At 44.5% G+C, this 7,672-nt stretch overlaps 1 protein-coding gene across 2 annotated transcripts in view; it reads left to right on the top strand.

Moving 5' to 3' along the window:
- The first annotated feature begins 6,698 nt into the window (after nt 1–6,698).
- The window catches only part of grm7 (glutamate metabotropic receptor 7), a 232,835-nt gene continuing 231,861 nt past the window's right edge, over nt 6,699–7,672 (top strand). For both annotated transcript variants that reach the window (XM_084349688.1, XM_084349689.1), the window contains exon 1: nt 6,699–7,672. This exon is cut by the window's right edge and continues 1,034 nt beyond it. The gene's annotated coding sequence lies outside the window, so the exon portion shown is untranslated.

Genomic DNA, 7,672 nt, shown 5'->3' with positions numbered 1-7,672 from the left:
TTTCTTGGTGTGTCAAAAGCCTGACAACGTCATACGTCTAATTCAGGAGTAAATGTGACGTGACCGATCCGGAGGACAGAATACGTCTCCGGTCATGAAGACGATGAGACACTAAAATAAAACCAAACATCAAACACCTCATACAGAAAAATACTGTTAACATTCAGGGTCCCCAGAGGATAAACTGTGATGAAGCTGATGATCCTTTGACTTTTCCTCAGGCACCAACAGGTTCTGTAACATTGTCCTGTAATGTAGTGATAATTCTCAGTATCCGCTGGATGGACCAGAACAGCAACTAGTGCAAACATTCATGATCCCCTGAGGTCCACATGCTCGCCTTCTCACTGTGAGCATGTGATGGTGCTGATGTGCAGTTCCTGTGAATCCTCACAGAGCCTCTAACATGGCTTCACCTCCCCGTGATCCTCCTGATGTTCAGATGACCGGCCTCGTCCCTGCTCTGCTGATACAGCTGACTCAGCTGAACCAGCAGTTTGATGATGCTTTTGTAAACAATGTGTAAGACTGACGAACTCACCTGAAAACTGTAAAGTCTCCTCAGAAGACAGAGTCGACACCTGCTGGGAAGCTCAATTAGATATCTGACACTTTGAACACTATCAGTTTCTTCTTCAGCTGGTGTGTCCTGGTCATGCACAGCAGAATCACATCAGCCTGAAGCAAAACAAAACAAATACTAAGCAGACGACGAGCAACAGCTGCTAACGTAACGCTGACTCTGCCTCCTGGTTGGTTCCCTGAGGCATAAAGCACGAGCTGCAGTAAAAAGGAATCAGCTACATCTGTATGTATATTTAATCTACAGCGCTAACCAACCGTGACAACGCTGATGATGTCGGCACTTACTGTCTAACTGCTTCAGTGGTGCCGGACTGCTGCTAACTGCACACTGACACTCCTGAAGAGTGAGCGTCCGTGATGCTGGGTGGAAACATGCAGACCGAACCCGAACAATAAAACTGTGAATATATATTAGTCCTTCTCACAGACAGTACATGTCCTCTGTATTTAACCTGGGACAGGCTGTCGCTTCATATCTGCTAAAGCTTTCCTCCATCTTACTCCAGACTTGAGTCCGAAGGCTTTGGCAGCCGCAGCTCGAGGAAGAGTTTAAAAATGTGTAAGCGAGACTCAACTGGATCTTTTTAAAAGGACGTCTTGACATTTTCTAGCCGTGTTTGTGGCAACAGAACCAGATGTTTTCAGCCGAAACATGATCTATTCTGAACCCTAACACAGACCAGAGGCACAGCACATAAAACTGAAGACTGAATCTAAAGACACGTAAAGTTGAATGTATGTGATTTTGCTATAAATACATAATACATACATTGATACATTCATCAGTGAGGGAGAAGAAAACGTGTGTTTTGAAGCAGACTTCGAGACGATCACTGCCCACGGCATCTTTCCACTCCAGCCGGACCGCCTCGGGGAGGAAGAGAGTCGGATAAGAGCTGCTAATCCGGCTGGTTTAAGGCTGCTGCTGGCTAATGTCCGGTCACCTGAAGATCAAATGTACAAATGGCTCATATGTTCTGTGTTTGTCTCGTCTTGTTATACAGCGAGATAAAATGTTTTCTGGTGCTTACACTAAAAACACTAGAGACACAGTCTGATGCTGCTCGGTGAACGTTTTCTGTTACAGTCACCCGGAGGTAGAAAGTAACTACACTAACTGAAGTAGTGTACTTAAGTAAAATTCAAAGTTACTTTGCTTTTACTACTTTCTACCATTCTACTTCCAGTCCACTACAGTTCAGAGAGGTTGTGTTACAGCTCTGGTTACTTCAGACTGATACTTTGAGCACATGAAGCCGATGATGCTTTAACATGAGAAGGATCTGAGTGCTTCTTGTTCCATCTGTTTCAACATATGGCTGAAGCACAAACACACACACACTTTGTTTGATGTAATTAAGGTCGGATTGACTTCAGTTTCCCTCCACCTCTGTGAGAACCCCCATACAGACCCATCAGCGGCTGTGAGCGGTTCATGAACTGAAACAAGGCCTAAACAGAGAGATTATAGACTGTATTGTATTAGGAGCATTTGCCCTGGGAAGATAAGATAAGCAGCAGCTCGTGGCTGCGCTCCAACGCAGCACTACAGTCGCTCCTTCTGCCTTCTGATTACAGCCGAGGTCTGCCAAGAGCGCCGCGTCTACCTCCAGACGTGTGCTGGTGATTAATTAAGGTTATTTTTCATTTTACACTTGGAAATGTCAGCCAGCTGATCAAGCAACAGCTACCTAATCACGTTTTGAGGGCTCTTTATTCAGACCTAAGTTATGCATTAAATTAGTGTACTCAGTGAGAAGCCACCGGCTCCCAAAGCTTCTGTGACCTTTCATTGATAAAAAAAAGAAAGAAAAAATGCCAGTGTGCCGTGCAGGAGGAGGCCTCTGAGCACAATGAATGGTTTTCTCACAGTTAGCAGGAGTTAAAATGTAATTACCTTTATTTTGTTCTGGCAGTAAAATCATGAAGAATGACTTCAGCGGGGAGTCGGAGACTAAGTACTGAGAAATATAAATGTGTAGAGATCTTATACGGTCATTTATTATGCTTAGACTCAGCTGCCTTCAGGGATTAAAGGTGATATTCAAACAGGAAAACACTGAAGGTCCGCAGAATGAAAAGAGTAAATGAGAAGTCATCGTCTCTTCAGTAATGGTACTTAATAACACACATGATTAAAATGCTGATTGCAGCTCTGGGAGGCTGCACTCAGGCAGGGCAGCGCCTCCAGTTCAACGCTGACAACAACATGCTAACAGAATGGCCAGAATTTAAAGGAAGCTCTGAAAACTATAGGGGGCAGCATAACCGCTAACTGCTGCTCACTGTGCTCTTTGCCGTAGTATTCTTTGGCTGTAGCAACTAGCTGCTGTTAGCTTTGGAGCTAAGTGGTCCTATTAGCTGATTAGGAGTTAGCCTGTCGTCCCAAAACAACACCACCAACATACACATTGTTCTTGCTTTAGATCAGGTAGCTGCTAAAAGCTTATTAATCTCTTTGTAAGTGCAGTTATTTATGCATTAAGTGCACTAATAGATTATAAAGTTCGTCTTGATCTTGATAAAGGTTTAACACAATAGGTAAATTAGTCACACTGAAATGTTTGTGATGCATTTATAAACGATAATTTAAATATCTTATGATACAGATAATCTCCATCCTGCACTCATCATGACATCAGATATCGTTGGTGACAGTCGTAGCTGTAACTGTTTAATGTTTGTTTAGTGTCATTTCCTGTATATTTGTTGTGTTTGTGTCTTATAATGTTAATGAGCATCACAGAATTACTTATTACCTGTTAACTTACGTTTATTAAAGGATAATATAAAGTGTGTACTGTAAACTTACCCATAGATGAGGGTCAAAGGTCACCCTCTCCTCTAACTTCCTCTTGTGGATGGATGGATGGATGGATGGATGGATGGATGAACGGATGGATGGATTGATGAACGGATGGATGGACGGATGGATGAACGGATGGATGGATGGATGGATGGATGGATGGATGAACGGATGGATGGATGGATGGATGGATGAATGGATGGATGGATGAACGGATGGATGGATGAACGGATGGATGGATGAACGGATGGATGGATGAACGGATGGATGGATGGACGGATGGATGGATGGATGAACGGATGGATGGATGGATGGATGGATGGATGGATGACCCTGTGCATCACTTCATGACATCATCATGATATCTCACACTGTGTCTCGTGCAGCTACAAACAGCGCCTCCCTCTGGACAGGAGCGGTGCAGGCAGGTCTGCAGGCGTGGAGGTGCAGCGAGGGTGCAGGCAGGTGAGCTCCTGAAGGACACTCTGACAGGAAGTGTGAAACGTGATGGACTCAGCTGGTTGCTGGTGTCGAACATGTGACCCGACGCCTCTCTAACTGCCTCTGTAATGACCGGGCAGCTTACAGCTCTGCTCTCTGTAGCTGTGAGCAGCTGGCAGCACTGAGCGCTTCATTTTAGGAAACGTCTGAGTGGAATCCAATATCACAATTCAGCTGCAGAGTAATGTGTTAACAAATCTGCACTTAAAGCATTTTCCTGTGAAATGAAATAAGAAAGATTTTGCGTGAGGTTCGACAGAAACAAATATGGATCATTTATCAAATGTGTTCAGCTCGGCGAGCGTCCTCGAGCTGAACCTGCTCACACTCTGTAAGTGACTGTGGGTGAGACCATCAGCCAGACGCCTGCCACAGGTCGATGATGCAGGGCCTGTCACGTGTTGTAATGTTATGGAAGCTCGTTTTCATTTCATGAAGGTCGTTACATCTCTGCAGCTGCTCGGTACCATCCAGGTCCAAGTGACAGACACGGAGGAGGCGACGGGAAGTGATACGTCACATTAGGCCTCGGCTGGACTCACTTTAAACCGCACAACAGGTCCCACACACCCTTCAGAAAAGTTCTTCCTGTTGTCGAGCGGTACCAGCGATCCGCGGACCTCCTCCAGGCTGCTGGGAAACATCTCTAGTTTGAAAGTGCAGGACTCTGCTCAAGATACAATTACAGCCACCGACAGCAGTGATGTGGAGTCTCCACCAGAAGGATGTGAACGTTTCTGCTGAATCACATAAAGGTCTGTGACCTCCGACAGCAGCTTCCTCCCAAAGGGCCTGCAGGAGGCGCCGACCCAAGTTATGAGTTTATGTCTTCTTTCTCCTTTCCTTTATTTTTCTCTTCTGTCTCTGATGTTCTCAAATGTTCTCATGTGGTTGTTCTTATTAGAGATAATCTTCTTCATCTTCATCTTATATCCTGATATATGTAATATAAATTGGATGTATAATATTTCTGTCAGTATAAATCGTCTCTAGCGTCTCTTTGTGGGGACATAAGGTCTCAGATAATGTCACCAAAAATCCAGAGTAGGTTGAGAAACCATCATGTTCTGTTTTACAAAAGCAGGTTCTTCTGAAATGACGTGATTGAAGCTCTTTGAAGGGTAAATTATATCACAGTATATATTTATAGGAGTGTAACCCGGCTCGGTGCTGACGGGCTCGGATGAGAAAACATCATCATGATTTGTGATGTCAGCCGACGTAATGAGAAGATAATTTATTTAATGATTTGATGTCATTTCTTAGTATTACCTCTTTTTAACCCATTTGAACTTATTATGCTGCTAAGTGTTGGGACGTGTCCCCGGCGTCCCCGCTGTCAATGACAGTCCCGTCCTGTCAGCTACTGACGCATCACGTTCTGTCTCGTCTCTCCGTTGTGTCGTTTCACTACGTTGTCATAAGTTCTGACCACATCTCTTCTCCACACTGTTTAATGTGAGCTGCAGGCACCAGATCCTCATTAATCAACTCACTCAGACTGTGACTGGACCTGGTTTTACCTTCAGGAGCAGAATGTGACGTGGCTCTGCCTCAGAGACCACGGCTGCATTCCAATACTGTCGGGGTGAGCCCTTCCTCCACTTGCCTCCACATCTCCTCCTCTCTCCGTCGCTCCCGGCCTCAATGTTTCCTCATGACTTCTGTCGTCCTGTAGCCTCGTATGAAAACGTGTAACTGAGTCTATAAAAGCTAAAATCAGTGAACCTGTTCTTGTTTCTCTCTTCATTTTATTGTTTTGCTGACATTAGTTTTATTTTCTCGTCTGTACCTGACATCCACCTCAGTTTGTTTTCTTCTTCTGACCGTATTAAAATGTTGAAGTATTAAAGGTGTAATATGTAAGAAGTGGCTCCACGTCAGATTCATGCTCAAAGCAGCATCTCACTAAATAACCACTATCTGCTTCCGTTAGCGAGTTAGCTCAGTTAGCAATGCAGCTAGCTGTCCGTACTGAGATAGGAGCGCTGAGGATGTGCTGAGTTTTATACTGCTAGCTCAGGAGCTTCGGACCAGGGCAGGCTGAGGCTAGCTGGTTAGCGTGCTAACTTCAGTAGATATCATGATGTCATAACTGTTTTTCTTTACATTTTAGTTTGATTCTTACGGACTGCACCTTTAAAGCAACTCTCAACTTGCACATTTGATGGTGGTGACAAAATACTGACATGATAACATGACGTAGCTGTTCTCAGAACAAAATAAGGTCCCAGAACAGTCTGAAACCAGAGAGGTGGCAGGGTCCGCCACATATAAACAAAGTCAAACAGTTTAAATTGTGTTGTCCTTTAAAGATCAGTTCCCAAAAACGACATAATGCACCTTTAATGATACAAGACAAAGAAACACAGTGTTACATAATGATGCAGATTTTACTGTGAAACAATCAGCTTAAATGACATCATCAGCACTGAAACAGTGAATGTAACTGGAAACTTAAAGGAGCACTACGTAGTTTTTTATTAATGAGTTAATAATACAAACCGTTTCCATCAGTGAATAAACGAGCTGTTCTCAGAGGAAATAAGGTCCAGAACACTGTTTGAAGCTAGAAAGGTGGCAGGGTCCGCCACATATAAACAAAGTCAAACAGTATAAATTGTGTTGTCTTTTAAAAAATCAGCCAATGACGATCCCAAACTACAGACTGCCCCTTTAAACTACAGACCGCTCCTTTAAACTACCGACCGCTCCTTAAAACTACAGACCGCTCCTTTAGACTACAGACTGCTACTTAAAACTACAGACCGCTCCTTTAAACTACAGACCGCTCCTTAAAACTACAGACTGCTCCTTTAAACTACAGACCGCTCCTTTAAACTACAGACTGCTCCTTTAGACTACAGACTGCTCCTTTAAACTACAGACCGCTACTTAAAACTACAGACCGCTACTTAAAACTACAGACTGCTCCTTTAAACTACAGACCGCTCCTTTAAACTACAGACCGCTCCTTTAAACTACAGGCTGCTCCTTTAAACTACAGACTGCTCCTTTAAACTACAGACTGCTCCTTTAGACTACAGACTGCTCCTTTAAACTACAGGCCGCTCCTTTAAACTACAGACTGCTCCTTTAGACTACAGACTGCTCCTTTAAACTACAGACCGCTCCTTTAAACTACAGACCGCTCCTTTAAACTACAGACTGCTCCTTTAAACTACAGACCGCTCCTTTAAACTACAGACCGCTCCTTTAAACTACAGACTGCTCCTTTGGACTACAGACTGCTCCTTTAAACTACAGGCCGCTCCTTTAAACTACAGACTGCTCCTTTAAACTACAGACCGCTCCTTTAAACTACAGACCGCTCCTTTAAACTACAGACTGCCCCTTTAAGTTTGACAGTATTATATTGTATTAGGTTCATGAAACAACATGTTGTTCATCATTCAGAGATGAAGATGTTTCAGCGCGAACCTCAGACTGATAATTGCAAGAAGGCGCGTGGGTGGAGTGTGTGCGTGTGATGCGTGTCTGTGTGTGTGTGTGTGTGTGTGTGACAGAGAGAGAGAGAGAGAGAGAGAGGACAGTGTGTCTGAGCAGAGACACCGAACACACCGAACTGGACTTTGCAGCTTCTTCTTCGTCTCCTCCTCAGCAGCAGCTGCCTCCAGGCTCCGTGCAGCGGACCGGACCGGACCGGGCCGGGGGAGGGATGACGGTTCGGCTCTCAGCAGAGTTATTTCGTGCACTGCGCCGCTCTCTGTCCTCACACCTGGAGGGAACTATCAGAGCCAGGCTCGTATCGATCCGCAG

This window comes from Pagrus pagrus (assembly GCF_965226575.1).
Source record: "Pagrus pagrus genome assembly, chromosome: 3".
In the NCBI taxonomy this organism is placed as follows: Eukaryota; Metazoa; Chordata; class Actinopteri; order Spariformes; family Sparidae; genus Pagrus; species Pagrus pagrus.
The sequence above is the reverse complement of the archived record's forward strand: the minus strand, read 5'-3'. Positions and strand labels throughout refer to the sequence as shown.